This window comes from Arvicanthis niloticus, chromosome 3 (assembly GCF_011762505.2).
Source record: "Arvicanthis niloticus isolate mArvNil1 chromosome 3, mArvNil1.pat.X, whole genome shotgun sequence".
Classification (NCBI taxonomy): Eukaryota; Metazoa; Chordata; class Mammalia; order Rodentia; family Muridae; genus Arvicanthis; species Arvicanthis niloticus.
The window spans coordinates 58,784,571-58,807,591 of NC_047660.1; the positions used below are offsets into that span (position 1 = coordinate 58,784,571).

Here is a 23,021-nt window from a genome sequence, read left to right on the forward strand (position 1 = left end):
GAAAGGCTTTATTTAGTTAACACTTACAGGTCTATCACTGAGGGAGGCCAGACCAGGGACTCAAGGAGGAACGAAAGCAGAAACACAGCAAAACACTGTTTACAAGCTTACTCTCAGCTAGCTTTCCTATACACCCCAGACTGCCTGCTTCTGTATGTTGTTACACACTGCGGACTGGGCCCTCCCATGTTGTTAGTCATGTATCAGTGCAGTCTCTCGTAAACATGGCTACGGGCCAGCCTGATCTGGACAGCTCCTCAGCTAGGTTCCTTCTTCACTAGGTGACTCTAAGTTGTACCAAATTAAAAATAAAAACTTAACCAGGACAGGAATTATAACAAAGAATTGCCCAAATCCCAAGAGAAACAATGTAAGCTACTGCAGGGTTTAAAGTTTGAGGCCCAGAGGCTTCTTTCTCTCACCTGGTACAGTTTGTATCCACAGTGGAGAAGCCCTGGCTGGAACAGAGAAGGGACTTTACACAGTGGGTGCTTGCCTGGTTTTGTGTCTTTCTGTCTTCTTTCACTGAGCCAGATGGCGGTGTCTGTGTCTGTCTTCCAGAGGCCACAGGCTCACAATGCTATCTGTCTTTCCAACTCTCCCTGGGCCTTAGAACACAGATGTGGGTTCACAACTGGCTTCGGGGTAGTAGGATCAGTTTCTCTATCCAACACTCTAATTACTGCTCAGTATGCTGTGATTAGACTTGGAGTCGTCTTGGCTCAGCCACCTGCCACTTTCAGGACTTAACCTTCCATATACTCAGAGGTTCAATGCTTCTGTCTTGAAAAATAAAAGTTTATGATATGTACAATTTCTTATTTATAAGCCAATTTTTTGTTGTTGCTAAAACAAAATTCCAAGAACTGAGTACTTGATAAAAAAAAAAGACTTTTTTTTTTTGCTTGCTTGCCTGCCTACCTGCCTGCTTTCTTTCCTCCCCCCCTCTTCTTCCTCCTCCTCTTCCTCCTCCTCCTCCTCCTCCTCCTCTTCCTCTTTCTCCTTCTTCTCCTCCTTTTTTTCTTTTTTTTTAAATTAAAGATAAGGTCTCACTAAGTAGCTCTGGCCATCCTGGAGTTTACTGTGTAGACCAGGCACAGAGATCCTCCTGCCTCTGCTTCCTGCATAGATTAAACTCAGGCCCACCATGCCATGCCCAGCAAGGAAAATGGTTTATTTTGTTTGAGGGCCCAAAGCCAAGACTGTTCAGTCTGTGGAAGTGACATCATGCTGGGTGGCACCGTGGGAGAGCTTGTTCTCTCACAGCTCACTCCTGTGGGAACCGGCTGGGGCTCTCCCATGAGAACTCTGCTAATCTCTGTGAGGATGGAATCACCAGTGACTCTCCAGTGGCTCCACCTCACAGAACTCCACGGGCCACTCAAGGATCAAGCTTTCACAAACAATGCAAATATAATCCCATCACAGGACTTGCTCAGATGAGACAGCAAGCTCGTGTCCTTCCCCAGGCTGCATCTCTAGGATCAGAGCCCTGCAGTTCAGCTGTGTGAGCTACAGGCCCTTGCACTGGCCATCTGGTCTAGCCACTCAGCATCTCAAGTCTGGGAGATTTCCTGCTGAATGGGTTTTAGCAAAAGGTTAGAGAAAACGGTAGCTGAGATGTCCATTGGAAATGCTCCTGTAGCCCAAAGGTTCTTGGGGCTGGCCCCACACGGCCATGTCCTAAGTCTCCTTGTGTCTTCCTTCTGTCTTCTCTTGGTGGGGACCACAATGGTGACCAGAAGGCTGCATTTCTCGGAAAGCTGCACTGATAACATTCATGGCTGTCCTAAAGCTAAGTTCTGGGGCACAGAGCTCGGGACTCAGGCCATCTCTAGAATTTCCTCTTAATCGCAGGCAAGATCGGGACAGCAAATGACAAATCAGAAAGGGCAAGAAGAGATAGCTCCTTATCGTTAATGACAAACAGAGAGAGGAAAGGAAGAGGCACAAAGCAAAGACAGATGGGATGCCTGTGGTACAAGGCCTCCTACTGTGAGAGCCTGTTGAGGGCCTTTGAGGAAAGTGGATGAGAAAGAAGAGCTGAGTACCCAAGGCTGGGCCACCTTTCAGATGTGATGGCCTGGCTGTCTCAAGTTGTCTCTGGATGACTCTGGTTGGGAGTTGAGTTAGTCTCCACTCTCAGGAATCATGCCAGGCTTTCTCCTACCAGGAAAGGGCTGGGGCAGTTTTCGACATTAGTTTGGTACTAGTAGCTGGTCCTTGGGGGAGTGGCTTCCAGCTCTGGCTCCTGCCTGTGCAGAATCAGAGTTGAAGGTGGACTGTTTGAAGACCTCTGTTGACATCACACACTTGCTGGTCTTGTATTCATTGTTTGCAGGGGACAGAGGAAGAAATGGCTCCAAACTACACAAAGACAGAGCAGAACAGAGTTTCCATGCCTTCTCCTTGTTCATGTGCTGTAGACAGTAATGTTTATTATTATCTCTCGTAATGGGTGTGTGGAAACTGAGGCAGGACCATAAACATGGCCCCCATTTTTCTTCTAATATCAGTAGGCCATCGTGTTTGACCCATTGCCTATGGGAGCTACTGCCTCTGAATTTGAAGGCTCACTCCTTAGCCAAGGATCTCATTACATGTTGTGGGTGAAAGGTAGAGGCCCTGATTTTACCCAACTCGTCAGTACTGTGTTCCTTAATTCTAAAGTGGGAATTCATGCATCCTGATTAGCTATGAGTGACGCGAGAAGCTGGCACGCTCCTGCCAGGGGCTCCTGTACACTCCAAAGACTGAGACTCTATGGGATACGCTAACGTACAGCAGATTTCAGAGTACAGCACACTGAAGACTACCAACTATGTACCTCAGGATCCTGGCACTGCCTGGAGCTGACACGGCCACAATGGACTGGCATAATGAGAGGGCATCAGACTGTATATGTCCAAGCTAAGAAAAAAAAATCCAGATTCAAAATTCCAACATTTTCTACTATGCCAGTAGTACTGTGTGTCACTTCTACAGATGAGAAAGTTGTCTCATCTTAAGTTGGGTACCATCTGTAAGACATTTGTTCAGCTTCCCTTATTTAGGAAACTAGCCAGGTATTTTCACAGGACAGACTAGATGGAAGGTTGTCTCCCAAGCAGACCACCTTTGCTGAAGTGACCAGGTAGTTGGAATTCTACAGTGAACATAAGGCAGAGGAGAGGAGAGCCCATTGTCACAGCTGAGGAAAGGCATAGCTCTTAGGTCAGAGGGCCAGTCCATCCGGTACCTTTCCTGATCATACCTAGCTAATCTGTGCTTTTCAATCCTCCGAAGACCAAGATGAATATAGCTGCCAGAAATAGGGTTTGGTTGTTTTTAACTCTGAGAGAGGAATGAAAGAATTAATAACATAGAGGAAAAATGCTTTAGGCACAGGTAGCCACAATTTTATTTACAGTTTCTGGGTGTGCACACAAACCTGACAAATTTATCCATGAACCCTAGATTGGGAAACATAATTTTTGCTTTTGCTTCTTGTGGGAAAAACAAAAATTTATTCAAGAAACTCTTCAAGGACCTAAACTAATTCTTAGACAAATTTTTTAAGTTAATTAATCTAAAATCGACAGTATCTGCAGTTTAGTGCTAACTAAACTATTGACTAGATATGAGAAAGCAAAGCTACTCCTGAGGCTTAAGGAGGTGAGAAAAACATTCACAGAAGAGGTGGGATTGGCCTATGACCAGAGCACCAAGGGTGTAGATGCCCCAGGAGGAGTGGGCGTGACTAGGCTTCGAAGATCCTGGTGTCTCAGTCATCACTGTAACCTCCCTACGTGTGAGCCTCAAGCAGGGCAAACTCAAAACATGCCTAAAACTGCCACCACCTCGAACATCCCGGTGTTATCAGATTGCACGTGGCAATCAACTTTCAAAAATGTACATGCATGTATGTCTACGTGTGTGCATGTGCCTCTGGGTGTCTGAGGAAACCAGAAGAGGGCACCGGGTCATGTGGGGACAGTTACAAGCCATTGTGAGTCACCATTTGTGTTCTGGGAACCCAACTCAGTTCCTCTACAAGAGTAGCCAGTGTTCTAAGTTGCTGAACCATCTCTTAGACCCTTTCAAAGATCTTAAACTCCACTCCTGAAGGGGCTCAAACAAAGCCGTCATTATCTAAAACACTGCTTAAGTGTGCCTCCTTTTCCACTTACATATCTGGGTGAGGCCAGATTTTCTTCATCAGCTACAACCAAGACAACATATTTCGGCAGATTCCAATTAAGCCGAGAGCAGATAGGAGACTCAGCTGTCTCCCATTACAGCCTACACGGAAAAGATCTGCAGGATTCCAACAGGGCCCTTCTTATGCAATATCTTTGGCTCTGGAAAATGCAGTTATTTTTATATAAGTATGTAGTTGTATAATGGGATTACTATCTTTTTAAGGAATTAAAAAGAACATATAAAGCCTCCCAGTTATAATATCTAATGCTGGAAACACTAGATCTAGTCCTTGCCAACCCGAAGCTCCTCACAGCCTCAGTTTCCAAAGCAGTCAGCGGGTAGAGCAATGGCTTCTGCTCACTAATGGCTTCTGTTCATGTTGCCGAAGCACTTTCCTGTCCTCTTGTTACAGAGTGGTACCCAGTCTACTGCTTGTGTTTCTACATCACTTTGTGTCTACAGCCTCAAAGACGAGGCTGCCCCTGTGGCTTTAGGAGCGCCTGCCATTCTGCCTGCTGTTCCCTGGTCACAGTTCGAGCTGGTGGGCTGGGGATTTACCCAGGAAGTGAACAGTTGCCAGTGAAGAGAGCAAAGGAAGGTTCGTGTCACACTTTGGTTACAAATGTGCTTTTGCCACATGATGGTGGACCTTTATAGCCCCCAAGCACACTCCTTAAAGGAAAGGACGTTTTTGTGATGTGAAGGCTGTGGTCACCTCTGACACCCTCAAAACATCAATCAATATGGAGGAGCTGGCTGCTGCACACCTCTGTGCTTGGCTGCCTTTGTCTGTCTGTCTGTCTGTCTGTCTATCATCTATCTATCTATCTATCTATCTATCTATCTATCTATCTGTTGTTTATTTGTTTTTACTGCATCTGGCTTTCATTTTTAATTACATTTTAGGGAGTCTATATTCTGAGCAGTTTCATTCCGTTTGGTGGTATCAAACAGTGTGGTGGCTATTTTGACATTCTTCTGCTCATGGATTTCTCAGGCTCTAAAAATTCTAATGTCTTAGCTTTTATGGTTTTATGGTGCTGGGAATGGGACCCAGGGCCTCGCTAAACGTGGGCTACACATCCAAGAAGCTTCTTGTTCGGTGCTGCTATAAAAAAGACAAGAAGGAAATGTTTTCTTCTACTAGCCAGCCATGTGAATGACTATCAGAAGGCAACTCCCACCCCAACCATAAATGACTCCCCTGCCTCCTCGGCAGACAAGTGCCGATCTGGACCAACTCCCAAAGGACCTGTTCTGGAACGTAGTCTCTGGGCACTACTGTGTGGACAAAGTCCTGTAGGAATACACAGCCTGTAAACAGTGAGAAGAAAAGCCCTCGGACCGAAGGCCAACCCAAGATGTGGGATCAGCTGATGACATTGCTCGCGCTTACAGAAAAGAGCTTTCTAAATCAACAAGCCTAGAGGTCCAAGATTACGGACTCCCCAGGGATGGGTCACGGCCATGCTCACCTTCTTAAATGCAGCCCACTGCTCTCTTCTATCACCTTACTTCTCTCTTTGGACATATCACATATTTAATTTATTTTAATGGTTATTAAAATTTCTAGGCCATATTATTTGAATGATTTATTCCAAGATTTAGTACCCGAACGCGCATACACTTCGTTTAAGGTTAAACAGCTCCCTCCTGTGGTTGATGTAGGAAATACAGTTTGTGAGTCTGAAGACCTGTGAAGCCAAACTTTCAATTTGTTTTCAGACCTTAAAATTAGAAGTGGTTCTTAAGCAACTTCAGTTTTGAGATTTTAGATCAATTACAACAAGAGGGAAGGTTTTATTCAAGATAAAGGTCTTATTTCCATGCCGAGAATAAATATCAGTTGTTTCAATATATAGATCAACACTTTCCATTTCACATTTTAAAATGTGCTTATAAATACTTATTATTTAAGCATTGGAAAATGTTTTATTAGGTTAAAGTGAGAAGCTTTCAGGAAGTGGCGTATACCTTCCCAGCACATGGGACAGAACAGATCCAGTAACTCTGTGGCAATGCACAGCGCTGGGAGGCTTTGAAATGAACAGTTGTCATGAAGAGCAAGTTACAGGTCTGAGCACTAGAAACAGCAAAAACGCTCCAAAGTGGGCGGGTTTCATGTTGAGAGGGAGAAGCTGTCTGGAGCAGGTCAGGCCTGGCTGTTGGTGGGCGTCAGGGCTGTTAGGTGGGTTTCCCACAGAACAAGCTGGACTCCACACATCACACAGTACAGGGAAATGTGTCTGAACATTGACTCTGCCTGGTCTGAAAACCTCAGAGAGGGACGGAAAAGCAAAGCTTCCACCCCCACCCCCACCAACATGGATATGAATTGACACCTGGCGTCGCTAATCCGATGATATCAAAGCCACTAGCTTTGCCTACACACAGGAAACTTCCTTCCAGATTCCTTTGCTGCAAGGAACCTCAAATCTGCGGGGGTTTCTAGAAACTCTCTCCAAACAACAGAACATTTTAGTCCCATTCTATAAAGCTTATAATTTTATTTTTTAAAATAAAATCTGACCTCAGAGACGCACCTCTATTAATGATACTTATTCTAATTATAAAGTGATATTCATCCTAGTTATAGGAGAAAACAAGATAGATTATATCTTGTGATGTTCTCCTAAAGAAAAGTTAATAACCATGCTGCTTATGACATTTAAAACTATTCTATAACGGAGCTTCTGCCTTTAATCCCAGCACGCAAGCAAAGGCAGGCAAGTCTCCATGATTTAGAGCCCAACCTGGTCTGTGCAGGGAGATCCAGGCCAGCCAGATCAAGACCATGACTCAAAGAACAAAAACAACAAATTAAACATAAACCTACAGCTAGGGCTCTTAGAAATGAATCACAAACAAAACAACAACAAAACAAAGCCAAACAAGCACAAACCCACAGACAGCACGAACAAGATGTAGCTGGGCCCATTTGCAGTTCTTGTAGTTTGCATGGAGACATGGGTGTTCCCTGTTACAAACAGTATTCAGGAGCCATCAAGATGGCTCAGCAAGGAAGCTGACAACTAGAGTCACAGACAATTGTTAGTCACCATAGGAGTGCCAGGACTCGAACCTGGTTCCTCAGGAAGAGCAGCCAGTGTTCTTAACCTCTGAGCCATCAGAAAAAAAAAAAATAGATAACCTGATAGCAAAGATCAAACTTGCTCCAAGCAACTTGATGCCCCTAATTGGCAGGAAGTAGTCAAAGGAAAAGAGCATCGCCCCCTTTCCTGCTCTCCTTTGTTTTCTCCTTTGTTTGTCTGCCACTTCCTGCCTCTCTGTGTGTGTGTGTGTGTGTGTGTTTCTCTGTCTGTGTCTCTGTCTTTCTGATTGTCTCTGTTTCTGTCCCCCCCCCCCCCCCCCCGTGTGTGTCTCCTCTCTTTCTCACACACACCCCTCGCCTTCCTGGCTTCAATTAATGCAAAAGGCCTTGCTGGACCATCTGCTCATACCTTGATGTCTGCTTTAACCACAGGCCCAAAGCACCCGAGCAGAGTGTACAGGGATCGAAACTGACACCCCCCAAGAGAGCTCCCCCTCCTTCCAATCCACTGATGACTCCTCACTGCAGTGGAAGGGTAACGGACAACTTTGGCTGCTAAAGCAAAGACTCCCGTTTCTTCTCTATGGCAGACGGACTTCCAGAGGCCATCTAAGAGGCCAGCTTAGCTGCTAAGGGCTGAACTGTATCTGCTACACAACACATGTTGAAGTCCTAAACCCCAGTACTTTAAAGGCTGTCTTCATTTGGAAATAGGGGTGCTGCAGAAGTAATTAGTTAAGATGAGGCTAGGGGGGCTAGCCCTAAGCCAGTGACTGGTCTCCTTGTATGAATCTGGACAGAGGGCAGCTCACAGCAACAAGCCACAGGCAGGACTCTTGTGGTCAGGGAGGAAAGGACTGCTTGTTTCTGCCCCTACAAAATCGTTCCCCTGAATCTACAACCTAGTCCTACGGAGCTGCCACAGAAGTTCCTACTCACTCTTAAGGGTTTGAATCACAAGTCATTTTTGCTCTTTCTGGGGTCACAAGTGTCTCCAGGTAATGAGCCTAAAATGATGTGCGGCAAGTCCCCCTAGGAACCACGTACATGTCACGAATTAGTGATTCCAAGTTCCCATAAAAGTTCAAGTGTAACAGCTTCCATGTGTCCCAAGACCAGGAAACGTCCTTTCTTTGGGGGAAGTGGGGACCTCTGGCTTTGCTCTGTTCTCACGGCTGGACTTAAAATCCAAGGCTCAAGTGAATCCCCTGCCTCAGCCTTTACATTAGCTGGGACTACAAGTGTACACCACTATGCCCAGTTTAAGAAAAAATACTAATTCAAGAAAATAAGTTCTAATGAGCACTAACTATACTTGCTTTCTGTGTGATCCCTGCCCCCGCTTCTTGCCCTCAACCCCACTGCTCCCACTCATCCCCTGCCCTTGACCCCCCCCCCCCAACCCTGTGCACTCCAATCTGCCCATTATTACACTGGTGGGAACCAATACTACTCTAGATCTTAGTAAAGGCCAGGCCGTGACAGGAACATGCACATCACTAATCTGTCATCTGACAGAATCATGGCTACTCACGAAACTGCTGCTGTCCTCTGTAGTTCACACTGGAAACTGAAGAAATGTCACCGGCACCTTTGGTCCGTCACTTCCCACCCAACTGCCCCCTTCCCGGGATTCTCAGGGAAGTAAATTCAAGCAGGTCACCAGGGAGGCAAACAGGTGATAAGTGTGTAAGAAGCAGCGCAGTGTCTGGCCAAAGGTTGGCTGAAAAGGTCAAAAGGGCAGAAGTTTTAAGGAAGGAAAAATGTCAGCTATGTTGTTATGAGTGAGAGCAAGAATCCACTCCTCCATTGTCAAAAATGTCCAGACTGCCACTTGCTCTGCCCCAGATCCAATTTTTAAGGCTGGCTTGCAAATCGAAAGGAATGTGCATTGCTTGGGAGACAGCCCTCTATGTTCTAAGTGGCCTCAGAGCCACTAAAAAGATGTTTTTTACCTGTTCTTAATCATTTTGATTTTCTGAAGAGTTTTGCGAGCAAAATATTTTTTTCTGTGCCTCTCCCACCTCATTCCCAATCCCAAGTGGTAGTGATGGAAACACACGGATTCATTCCCGTATTAGATAGTCATGGGGTTGCAACTGTCACAGCTAATCTGTATTCCTCCAAACATCCTTAAAATTATTTTTTCTTTTTATTTTAATAAAAGATCTCATGTAGGCCAGGCTGGTCTCAACTCATAATGTAGCAGTGGCTAACCTGGAGTTCCTGATTCTTCCTGCTTCTTCCTTCCATATACCTTCAGGTATGTGCCACACACCCAGTTACTGATTTTGTTTGATATTTGCACACACATCCCATGTTTCACACTTAAGTATGAGCTCATGCCCTGTAGCCATCGAAGTAAGCACCAGCTGAACACTAAGTGTGTGGTGTGTCAGTCTATGGTAAAGATACAAGACAATTCTCTAGTGCATTGAAGATCCCCTATTCTTGCCTCTAAGCCTATGTGTGTCTTTTTATAAACATGGCTCCATCCATCCGTCAATCAATTCATACAGCTATCAAACATTATGAGGATTAAAATCATTTTGAAATGGGAGCATTTTATATCAGGTTCCCAAGGAAAAAATACTAGTTTGCAACTAAACCCTGATAATGTTTCCTGCAGTCTGACCCCTGCCTCAAGTCAGAGAAGTGGGAATCTTTCAGATGACAGATTCTCAGAGAATTCTTCACACGGGGAAACTCTTCAAGCTTTTAAAATCAGAATCAAGTTGACAAACATTTCAGATCTGCCATGAGAAGCCAGTGAGGTGACAGGCCCACCTTTCAGGTGCATCATTTGAGTCATCCTTACACCTGAGAGAGTGTAGAATAGCAGAAACCCCAAAGTCCAGGGTCAGGCTTTACACGTTTACTGCAAACCCGATGGTGGGAAGGAGTTCGTCTAACTCTGGGTCAGTGGACAGCTGGTCTTTTGGGTGACTGTGACTCTGATTCAGAACGTTCTAGATTTGGGACCATCCCAGGTTTCAGGCATTTGGATTAGGAATGCTTGTCCAACTTTGCTCTCTACTGCTGTGGTGAACAGCATGAGCAAAGCAACCTGGGGAGGGAAGGTGTATTTTATCCTATAAATTAGTCACCATTGAGAGAAGTCAGAGCAGGAACTTAAGACAGGAACCTGGAGGCAGGAACTGAAGCAGAGGCCATGGAGGATGCTTCTTGTTAGCCTCTGTCCATGGTTCTCTTAACTTACACACACACACACACACACACACACACACACACACACACACACACACACACACACACAGGACTAACTGCCCAGAGAACAAGAATAAATACAGTCCTTGTGATCTACTTGAGCCAGATTCCAAAGCTGCTCACAGTACTTCCCTGTGTGCACTCCACTTCCTGTTTGAACAGCTGGTCTTTTTAAAAGTCATGTTTGTTCAATCATCTTCCTTTATAAGCCTGGTTATCTTGAGGCCTAGAAATTAAGCTGTTTCTGGTTCTAGTGAAGCTACCTTCAGGGTTTCTATCATGATAACTTAATATACTATGTGGTACACACACACACACACACACACACACACACACACACACACACACATCATAGTCACACAGCTGTATTTCTAGACCACTGTGAGAGAGAATGCTCCAAACAGAACAATCTGACAGATAGTTCATGGTGATGGCACAGTTGACTAACACAGAGTCTCACTCCCAGTGTGGATGGCCAGGGCACCATTGTCTATAGCTTAGGCATTTACTGGGGATGTATGCAGGATGCTAGTGCAATAAGGCACACAGGACAGCTGAACAGCACTTGTAACAGATCCCCAGACCTTAGCACCACTGAAGCCATGATGGAAGTAGCATTCAGGCCCTGGAATCCAGCACTTAGGCAGCAACACCTGAGCAAAAGACCAAGACCAGAACAAAGACCCCATCCATCAAAATGGAAAGTCCCCAGATGTACTAACCTGTAGTTCTGCCTCTCGCTGACTGGTCTTGTTAGCTGAGGTATGTCAACCTGAGAATGTGGTTTTTAGTCTTAAAAGTTCACCTGGAGAAAGGCTCAGGATTGCACTCCAGTCCCAAACACCCAGTGCAGTTGCAGGCCAGCTAATAAAGACATTCTGTTGGTCGAACCCATGTCCAAGTGGTCTTCTCTGGTGGATATCTCACAACACACTGAAGGGCAGCATATTTCCATCAGTGCCCAGCCAGGCTCTGAGGGAAGGCCAGTGGACCTCATACCTTGCTGCTCATTTTCATCAATAGGCCCAGAAGAATGATCCAGTGTGCTCCATAGTCTCTACCCGGAAGGCAGAGAAGACATGAGGATCATCTTCCTTCAGAGAGCCCCTAGAGTTCATGGTGGAAGTTTCTTGCTACTCTTCCCATCCTTGTAGTCTCATTAGTGACATGAGGGATGAGGATATCCCAAAGAGCAATACAGGGGCCTTATCTGTCTACAACTCAAGCTGTGTAGACATTTTGTATTTTCCCAAGCTACAAAATTTCCCTGAAAACCCTATCAGAAGCTCCCCACAGGGCTCTTCCCCACTGAGCTCTCTCTGCTCTGTGCAGAACAGCTCTATGGTGAATTTTATGCATTTTAGGGGGTGTGAAATGTCATCTTTTTGTGTTTCTAATGAAAACATTAAGTCCATAGCAGAAAGCTAGTTATGCATTTTAGCCTTGGCACTCATAAGGCAGAGGCAGGCAGGTCTCAGGGAGTTCAAGGCCAGCCTGATCTAAATAATAAGACCCTGTTTCAAAACTAAAAAAACAAAGGCAGAATAGGTATCTGATTTACTCTCACTTTAAAAAACAAGCAAACCTAAAACCATAGTTTCAAATGTATGAGACTATGGTTTTCAAATAGCAGATCACAGGTAACTCGTGGCAGTGACTTTCTGAGAAATGACACAAAAGAGAGAAACGTTTTTTATTGTCAGAGCCAATGACCAGAGGGGATCCAGCTGCAGCTCAAGGGGAAGGTGTGGGCAGGGTTGGGTGTCTGGGAGGACAAGGGCTAGCCTATTGAGGACTAGGGTTCAGTATTGTCTGCCGCATGCCTCAGGTTGTCCCAGCTCCAGCTACACACCCAGCATAATAGAAGCCAATACCCACGACACGCATTTTCTTTCTTGGATGAAAATAAGAATCTATTCCAATAGTACATGAAACATAAAGTACCTAAAATAGCCCAGCAGTGGGGCATCTGATCTGGGGACTTAGAGAGCTTCAGTTATTAAAATAAGTTGGTATTATCGGAAAGATGGGAAACTGGTCATTGCGTAGACTAGGATCTAACAATAGATCAAATATGTGGTTGATTGATTTTTTCAGCTAAAGCACACAGACAATTCAGTAGAAAAACAGATTATTTTGTCAGAAAATGATGGTGGACCAGATGGACATTCTTATGCAGAAAGATGAAGCACAATCATGTCTGTGCCATATGTGAAAATCAGCTCAGAGGCATCACAGGCTCACAGGCGAAACCTAGCAGTGTATTTGGTACTAAGGAAACTGGTGTCCCCTCTTGGAATCTTAGTCTCATAATAAAAGAATTTAAGAATGACCTCAAATAGGAGCTTGAGGAAAACTTTATTAGACTTGGTTTTAAAAGACCAGGGCAGGCAAGTCTCCACCTGGAAGAGGAGAGAGAAGAGAGGAAACGGTCATGTCATTTGAGTTAAGCTGGGTGGAGGTCTGCCATGTGATTTCAGGCAGCCACATGGCAGGGATTGGGAGGGAAAGTGCTTTAAAGAAAGATCAAGGAAGTCCAAAGTATCAGGGAAAACATGTTCAGAACAGAGGGAGAAGGAAATTACAACTTATGCCTTTCTGAGTAATTCTGAAAAGCCAGTAGACTTACCATCCTTAGCATGACTTGAGATGAACCCATCTTCCTACAGTAGTCCCTTGGCTAGATAACTAATGGGCAGCTGAAATGTCAGGTCTCCATGCTGGCCAGAGAGATTCCATTCCTTGACCAGAGGAGATTTCCCTTAATGGCTTCTACTGCTCTGTGTCAGAGCATGGAGGGGCACATGTTGGGTTGTCTATAGCAACACCTAACAGCATAGAATTTCATCAAGATTGAGAATTTCAGCTGCTACTGAAGGAGTGGACAACCAATAATCAGTCCAACTTGAGACCCATCCCATGGGTAAGCACCAATCCCTGATACTATTATTGATATTCTGTTATGCCTACAAACAAAAGTCTGGATTGGCTGTGCTCTGAGAGGCTCCACCCAGCAGCTGACTCAGAAAGATGCAGACACCTGTAGCCAAACAGTGTATGGAGCTTGGGGACTCATATGGAAAAATAGGAAGAAGGATTGAGGGGCCTAAAGGGAATAGAAACTCCACAGGAAGACAAACAGAGTCAACTAACCTGGACCCTTGGGGCTCTCAGAGACTGAACCACCAACTAAGGAATGTACGTAGGCTGGACCTAGGCCTCCTCACACATCTGTAGCAGATGTGCAGCTTGACCTTGACCTTCATGTAGGTCCCGAACTGAAGCGTGTGGGGGGGGGGAGGAAAGCTAGTCCAAAAGCTGTTGTTTGTGCATGGGATATGTTCTTCTAGCTGGACTGCCTTGTCTGGCCTCAGTGGGAAAGGATGCGCCTACTTCTGCAGAGATTTGGTGTGCAAGGGTGGGGAGATACCCTGGGTTTATTTGGCTCACAGTTCACATCACCATTCATTATCAAAAAGACAGGACAGGGACTCAAACAGGGCAGGAACCTTGAGGCAGGAGCTGATATAGAGGCCATGAAGGGGTGCTGCCTACTGGCTTGCTCCTCATGGCTTGCTCAGCCTACTTTCTTATAAAATAGAACTCCACTGCCCTCTGCCAATCCCAAATACTGCCAGGAGAGAGCTTGTCTCCCCAGGAGTGCTGATACACCTAAGATCACAGGCTCATAGGCCCACAGGAGGGACAAGATCCAGTCAGAGAGAGCAAGACAAACTAACAACAGAGATAACTAGATGTCGAGAGGCAAGTACAAGCACCTAAGCAACAGAAACCAAGGCTACTTGGCATCATCAGAACCCAGTTCTCCCACCACAGTAAATCCTGGATACCCCAACACACCGGAAAAGCAAGATTCAGATTTAAAATTACATCTCATGAAGATGATAGAGGACTTTAAGAAGGACATAAATAACTCTCTTAAAGAAATAAAGGAGAAACAGGTAAACAGGTAGAAGCTCTTAAAAAGGAAACACAAAAATCCATTAAAGAATTACAGGAAAACACAACCAAACAGGTGAAGGAATTGAATAAAACCATCCAGGATCTAAAAATGGAAGTAGAAACAATAAAGAAATCACAAAGGGAGAATACCCTGGACATAGAAAACCTGGACATAGAAAGAGAACAAGAGTCATAGACCCAAACATCACCAACAGACTATAAGAGATAGAAGAGAAAATCTTAGGTGCAGAAGATACCATAGAAAACACTGACACAACTGTCAAAGAAAATGCAAAATGCAAAAAGCTTCTAACCCAAAACATCCAGAAAATCCAGGACACAATGAGAAGACCAACCTAAGGATAATAGGTATAGATGAGGGTGAAGATTCCCAACTTAAAGGGCCAGTAAATATCTTCAAAAAATTATAGAAGAAAACTTCCCTAACCTAAAGAAAGAATAATAATTAAAACACCAAATGCAAAAAAACAAAGAAAGAATATTAAAAGCAGTAAGGGAAAAAGGTCAAGCAACATATAAAGGCAGACCTATCAGAATTACACCAGACTTCTCACCAGAGACTATAAAAGCCAGAAGATCCTAGGCAGATGTCATATAGACCCTAAGAGAACAAAAATGCCAGCCCAGGCTACTATACCTAGAGAAACTCTCAACTAACATAAATGGAGAAACCAAGATATTCCATGACAAAAACAAATTTACACAATATCTTTTCACAAATCCAATCCTACAAAGGATAATAGATGCAAAACTCCAACACAAGGAGGGAAACTACAACCTAGAAAAAGCAAGAAAGTAATCTTCTTTCAACAAACCCAAAAGAAGATAGTCACAAAACATAATTCTCCCTTAATAACAAAAATAACAGGAAGCAACAATCACTGTTCTTTAATATTTCTTAACATCAATGGACTCAATTCCCCAGTAAAAAGACATAGACTAACAGATTGGATACGTAAACAGGAAATGCACCTCAGTGACAAAGACAGACACTACCTCAGAGTAATAATAGGCTGGAAAAAATCTTTTCCAAGCAAATGGTCCTGAGAAACAAACTGGAGTAGCCATTCCAATAGTGAGTAAAATTGACTTTCAACCAAAAGTTATCAAAAAAGATAAGGAAGGACACTTCATACTCATCAAAGGAAAAATCCACCAAGATGAACCCTCAATTCTGAACATCTATGCTCCAAATGCAAGGGCACCCACATTCATAAAAGAAACTTTACTAAAGCTCAAAGCACACACTGCATCACACACAATAATAGTGGGAGACTACAACACCCTACTTGCAGCAGTGGACAGATTGTGGAAACAGAAACTAAACAGAGACACGGTGAAACTAACAGAAGTTATGAACCAAATGGATTTAACAGCTATCTATAGAAGATTTCATCCTAAAACAAAAGAATATACCTTCTTCTCAGCACCTCATGGTACCTTCTCCAAAGTAGACCATGTAATTGGTCACAAAGCAGGCCTCAACAGATTGAAATAATCCCGTGCACCCTATCAGATCAACGCAGACTAAGGCTGATCTTCAGTAACAACAAAAACAACAGCAAGCCTGCATACACATGGAAGCTAACAACGCTCTACTCAATGATAACTTGGCCAAGGAAGAAATAAAGAAATTAAAGACTTTTTAGAATTTAATGAAAATGAAGGCACAACATTCCCAAACTTATGGGACATAATAAAAGCAGTGCTAAGAGAAAAACTCATAGCTCTGACTGCCTCCAAAAAAGAAACTGGAGACAGCATACATTAGCAGCTTGACAGCACATCTGAAAGCTCCAGAACAAAGAGAAGCAAATACACCCAAGAGCAGTAGACAGCAGGAAATAATCAAACTCAGGGCTGAAATCAACCAAGTAGAAACAGAAAGAACTATATAAAATATCAACAAAACCAGGAGCTGATTCTTTGAGAAAATCAACAAGATACATAAACCCTTAGCCAGACTAACCAGAGGGCACAGAGACAGTATCCAAATTAACAAAAACAGAAATAAAAAGGGAGACATAACAACAGAAACTGAGGAAATTAAAAAAAATTATCAGATCCTACTACAAAAGACTACAGTCAACAAAACTGGAAAATCTGAATGAAATGCACAATTTTCTAGACAGATACTAGGTGCCAAAGTTAAATCAGGAGCAGACAAACCATCTAAATAGTCCCATAAACCCTAAAGAAATAGCAGCAGTCATTAAAAGTCTCCCCACCAAAAAAGCTGAAGGCCCAGAAAGACTAGAACCTGAGACCACCAGCCCAGGCATGGCACCATCTACCATGAACTGGGCCCTCCTTCAACACCACTAATTTAAAAATGCCTCTCAGCTGCATTTTATGGAGGCATTTTCTCAGTTGAAGTTCCTTCCAAATGACTTTAGCTTGTGTAAGTTGACATAAAACTAGCCAGGACACCTGCTTTTAGGTATGACAGAAAAATGCGCACATAAAATCTCAACAGTATGGTTACCTGAAAACTGACAATATCAACAAACACATTACTTATATGTTATTATAATTATTTAATTACTAATTATATGACTATTTAATCATTATGTTATAATGATTTAATTAATAACAAATATAGCTATAATATTTTATTATATTACAATGCTTTATATAATAACAATAATAAAGAATTAGAGGTCTTGAATTTGGGAAGGAATAGTGGGGCATGGGAGGAGTGAGACATGAGAGAGAAGATTGGGAGTGATGTATATACAGTGGTCATATATGAAATTAGTGAAAAAACAAATACAAAATACAGGATAAAGGAAATCAATAACACACACATAAAACTTCAAATAATGCAAAGTCACTGGGACAGTGTCAGTGGAGAGTGAAATGACATTAATGTCTTTGAAAGTTAGTTTAGCAGTCTCTTAAAAATCTGAACACGTCTACCCAATCCTTGAGTAAGTAGGTCACATATGAGGAAAAGGAGAGCCTACACCCACGGGGTAAATGATGGGAAACCAGCCTTTGCCTTCTGAGTGCTTGGATTAAAGGTGTGTGCCACCACCACCTAGTGGTTATGTTTTTGTTTTAATCACCATAACAGAAACTTAATTAAACATGGTTGTGAGCCACCCCATGTGGTTTGTGGAAACTGAATTCAGGCTTTCTACAAGAGCATTATATGCTTTTAATTGAAAAGCCATTTCTTTGGGTTTTTAAACCTAAACAAAGAAGTAAAACCCACTTGGATTTCTGGGATTTGAACTCAGGTCCTTATACTTGGCACTACAAAAGCTCTTAGCTGGTGAGCTGTCTTCCCAGCCTCATCCTTACATCTAACAGAATGATACAGTTGTCCTTACTGATACTTTACACAACATGATTCTTAAGGGCTGCTTGGTGCATTATGGAGTGTTTAGCACTAACCCCAGCTTCTACTTTCAAGTGCCAGTTAACACCCTCTAACATATAATCATGACAAACCCATATATTTACAAATGTCCACTGGGAGACAAAATCACCCCTACAGGAACACTGAGGTAAACAAACTCTATTTTAAAGGATCAAAACAAACATTTGTAGTAGTTACTTGATGTGATTCTAACTCTTAAATGTACCTTTTAGCCTAAAATGTAAGGCTTGGTTACAAGCTATTTTCTCAGTATTTCCAAGTAACTGTAGAGGGGGAAGAATCTATTGCCTAAGGACCATTAAAAGCCTATAGCCAGTCATTTGTGGAGAGACATAGACGAGTTAAGTTTGGGTCTGCACAGAGGCAGACAGCTTCATTGAAGAATACAGACCTTTCCATGTCTCAGCTGTCAAAGACCCTGTCCAGTAGGACACACTAGCCAGGTATCACAAGTGGCTGCTGACTGATCATCAGGGGACTAAATCCAGCAGTGTGGGAGAAAGATGTGGGAAGATTCTTAAGGGTTACAGACAGATCGGATATATTGATTGGAAAAGAGGTTTTGGTTTTGTGGAATATGAGATGGTCCCAAGGGATGCAGATGGTCCTGTTGACAAACTTGATGGAGTAAACTTTACCATGAAAGGGTTACTATTGAACATGTTTGGGCTCGGGCTTGAGGTGGATGAGGTAGAGGATGATGGTCTGCCCATTTTAGTAGTTGCAGACCTTGAAACAATAAGCGAAACACTCCACCTGTAAGAACAAAACATAGACCCATAGTTGAGAATTTATCCTTAAGAGTCAGCTGGCAGGATCTCAAAGATTTCATGAGACAATCTGGGGAAGTAACCTCTGTGCATGCATGTCGACCTAAACTAAGTGAATGGGTAGTTGAGTTTGCCTCTTACTGTGACTTAAAGAATGCTATTGAGAAACTCCCTGAAAAGGAAACTAACGGGAGAAAAATCTAATTAATTGAAGCAGCAAAAGGCACAGGTCAAGAAGCAGGTCACAATCGTGGACCAGGAGTTCCTCTAGGTCCCATAGCTGACCTCATTCCCAATCAAGGAGCAAGTCTTACAGCTAGCTGGCCAAGGAACAGGAGTCTGAGCTGGAGCCTGTCCAGTTCTGGTAGTCAGTTTCCTCTGCTTGAGAAGAGCCAGAAACATGATTCTTGAGGTAGATAAAAATCTCAAACATCTGTGGATTGACAGAGGTCCAGGTCTCAGTTCAGGTCCAGATCAGTTGACAGTGGCAATTAAACTGTAAATAATTTGCCCTGTGACCTTTTAAAAAAAAATTTCCAAGCCATACTTGCTAAAAATTCTGGTATATATGTGCTTTTCTGTGGGATGGGATTTGGAGGGGGTTGGGCTGTATTCTTTGTAGATGTAGACCACCAAGGGGTTGTTGGAAAGTAATTGTATTAAATGTCTTTTGTCTACACTTTTGTGACTGTCTGAAGTATATAGTTTGTGTATATTGATAGAGTTCTTTTATAACTAAATCATTTATTTTTTTGTACTAAAAAACTTTTAACTATTTTAGTTCATTGTTCAGATATGTTCACTCCAGATTAGTTTAATTACTCAATTAAACTAATGAATAGCTTTGGACACTTTCAAAGAGCTCTAAACTCACTTGTACATAAAAGCCTAATATGAATTTCCCTTGTTAGGGTCAAGGGTGTCCTCTCACCCATTAACAGCTGTAAACAGACATCAAAGCAATTGTTTGTTATTGATAGTAAAACATCAAGTATTATAAAAATTCTATTATTCTATTTCTAATAATTAGTGCAATTTATTCTTTTGTACTCAGACACTGATTTTTCAAGGTAGTGAAGAAGGAGGAGGAAGAGGAAGAGGAGGAGGAAGAGGAATGAGGAGGAGGAAGAGAAGAAAAATCCATCCTTATAAGTTTCATCCTTACTCCTTGTTTCTTCTCACTCAAGAACTGCAACTGCTACCATTTCCATAAGCAATGCCTGAGGTCAGGCTCCCAGATACAGAGGAGGACTCCAGTGCAAGGCATCATGGACATCAGAGCCAAAAGATGCCTGGAATCCTTGCTTCCTGTTTCATTGTCATAAAGGAACTGTGGCTTTGCTTCAGGAAGATGATGTCATCCCTAGCTTCCACTCTCAGTCTGTTCTTAAGATGCAGACAGGATCCACAAAATTCCTCCTTTACAGTGGAGCTCTTTAAGACTTGCCTTCCATTTGGACCATTTCAAGATTCATTTCAAACTCTTAGCAGCCAACACCATGACACCCCGCCCCCCATATCGCCTTTATAGCTACTGGCTGCCATAGGAAGTGTTTCCCTTTGAAACCTTTTCCAAGTTAGAATTCAAGAGTCCCAGAACGACATCTCCTTTACCCTAGTCTTCAAGAGTTCTAAGAACGTGCCCAGTCTGCCAGAATGGGCTGACTCAAAGTGTAGCAGTCTCTTCATGACTGAGAAGAGATGCTGTTGCACACTAACCCCTTGTTTCTTACAGATAACAAAAGATCCAAGGGCATGAAGCATACCTGCAACTTCCCAAATACCAACAGGCTGCGCCTCACAAGATGTCTGGAGCCTAAGAAGTGAATTGAACTTCTAATCACATGGTTATTCATATACCCAGTGATATCACTCATATGCCATAAAAGTCTTGGCTAAGTGAGCCCTTTGCCATAGCTAGAACATTGCTCTTGGGGTCAACTCAGTTAGCTGGTAGTCAAGTGAGGCATTCTATAGCAAACCACATTTCAAGACCCTTGGGAAGTTAAGCGTACTGTTATGCCCTCTAGCCAAAGGAAGGTGAGTCCTGTGGAAAATCTCTGCACTGAGAAGATGGTTTCACAAAGGAAAATCTGGTTTGTAATTAGAGGGAATAATATTTATCTACTGGTTAAAAAAAACAACAACAACAACAAAGAAAGGGCTTTTCAGAGCAGATACTGAGTTAGTGCTACCTCACTTGAAAAGACTAACTACGCTGCAGGTGGTCTGGGAAAGGTTGGAACTGTACAGGTCAAATGCATGTGAAATCAGTGTCCTGGCTGAGAATGCCATTGCAGAACCTGGCATGAAGGGTTTGATGCCAAGGTCCAGCCAGGCACCCCGGCCTAAGGAAGGCAGCAAGGGTGGTATTGGTGATCTGGGGCTAAAACCTTATAATTTTTGGCAATTAATTCTTTAACTCTTTGCTATTCTGTGACTAAAAGCCCTGGGTTCTGGCAATTAACTCTAGCTGATAGCAGCAGGGGATTAAGAAAAGAAGTTTAGTTACTCAGATTTTCTTTCCCTTTCACTGAAAGGGCCCTTTTGCTGATCAGGCAAGAGGCTCAGAGTTCATTAACTCTTCATGAGCCAAAGAGAAAAGGAAAGGGAAGGAAAGGAAAGAGGAGGGGAGAGGAGGGGAGGGGAGGGGGAGGGGAGGGGAGGGGAGGGGAGGGGAGGGGAGGGGAGGGGAGGGGAGGGGAGGAAACTTTAGCCACACACAGTGACGTACATCCTTGGTGAAGATGAAGAAGGCTGCATCGTAATTTGGCTGTAGTTCTTAGTTTTTATACTTTCTCAGGATAATTGATCACATGGTTTTCTGAGTATTTTTACATTTCATAAGTTCATAGTAAGTTTAAGACAATAGTTTGTGTCATAGATCGATATGACTTCAGGAATTACAGCAGAATTGTTTACATGGCTTTTCATTAAGACTAGTACCTTTGCCTTGTCTTTTGTTCCAGGTTCCAGACTCTGCCGACAGACTCATCCTGCGATGCTGGGTGCATACTTGTCTTACCACCCACTCACACGCAGCAATCTCCCATGTTAGGACACATTCTCCTCCATCTTCCAGCAAACTTTCAACAATCATCATCAATAGCTGTTTATGAGCAATGAGCAGATGCCAAGGTGATTGTGGGAAACAAGGCAGGGGTGACCCTGCCCTTTGGCCCTTGGGAAAGTGTCTGTACAAGAAACTGGTAGTTATAATACTGAGACTCACAAATGCTAAGGGCCATGAAGGGTCATAGGAGATGCCACTAACAGAACTTGGTGGAAAAATTACTAGAAAGAGACTGAGTAGGCATTGCCCAGTGACAGAGTTGGGAGAGAGGAACAGGCAAGGGTATTCTAGAAAGAAGAACAGATTCTGTAGCCCAGAAGCAAGAATTTGCAACCCCAAGCTCAAGGAATTGAAGGACCATTGGGAGAACAGGAGGAAGAAGCCAGTGAGAAAACTGAGGCAGTAGGCAGGTGGAGGGATGCTGGCCTTAGAGCCCTGCTTATTGGGGGCAATGGAGCAGTCATCAGAGGGTTTTAATGAAAAATACAGAGAACAGGTTTGCATTTTATAAATTAATCTTGGTTACAGTTTAGAGAACTACTGGATGTGACTAAGTCTGCATAGGGTAAGGGGTCATTTGGGGGGTGTAAGGCAGAAGAGTGCAGAGAGGGTGGGTGTAATGGGGCATGGGGCCATGACACCCAAGAATGTTGATTAATAAGTAAAGTCTGGTTGGTGGAAAGTTGAGTCTATACTGCCACAGAAAAATACAAATATGGTGGCATATAGACAACAGTAATTGCTCACTAAATCCAAGATAAAGGCACCAGCAGATTTGGTGTCTGGTGAAGACCCCTTTCTGGTTTGCAGAGAACCTCATAATGAGAGTCGGGGTAGTTCTCTGGTGCTTTTTTATAAGAGGATTGGTGTCCCTCATCAGTGTTCTACTTTCAGGATCTAGCCATCCCCCAGAGGCCCCATATCCCAACATCATCATCTTAAAATTAGGTACCACCAAAAGAATTTTGGAAAGACACATTCAAAGCACTTGCAGTGATATGCTAGCCATGGAAGAGCCTGAGTGTGTGTCTTGGAAAATCTACACAAAATCAGGAATTGAGTCATTACTTTGCTGTCAGAGAAATGAGCTCAGAGGAGCATGTTGAGTTTAGTTGTGCAGGATGTAGTTATATGGATTTAGCAAAAGGAAACTTAATGGCAAGCTGTTTTCCCTCATTTATACTGTTGTTTATTATCTTAGGTACAGACTGAACTTGTAAAAAAATAAGTTGGATAGGTCTAAAATGATATTATAATACCCGCTGAGTAATGCTCTTACAGAGACAATCCCAGTTCTGAGAAGCCTCCTGCCTGGAGCAGAGCCCCCTACAGCACCAGCTATTCCTC

General features: G+C 43.3%; 1 long non-coding RNA gene and 1 pseudogene across 2 annotated transcripts in view; one reads left to right on the top strand and one right to left on the bottom strand.

Moving 5' to 3' along the window:
- Nucleotides 1-993: 993 nt before the first annotated feature.
- LOC143441709 (uncharacterized) overlaps nucleotides 994-23,021 on the bottom strand; it is a 30,382-nt gene continuing 8,354 nt past the window's right edge. For both annotated transcript variants that reach the window (XR_013109336.1, XR_013109335.1), the window contains exons 3-4: nucleotides 11,185-11,519; nucleotides 994-2,367 (exon numbers count right to left, since the gene is read on the bottom strand). This is a non-coding gene — a long non-coding RNA (uncharacterized LOC143441709). The remainder of the gene's footprint in view (nucleotides 2,368-11,184; nucleotides 11,520-23,021) is intronic.
- LOC117705594 (serine/arginine-rich splicing factor 5 pseudogene) lies at nucleotides 12,659-19,096 on the top strand (annotated as a pseudogene).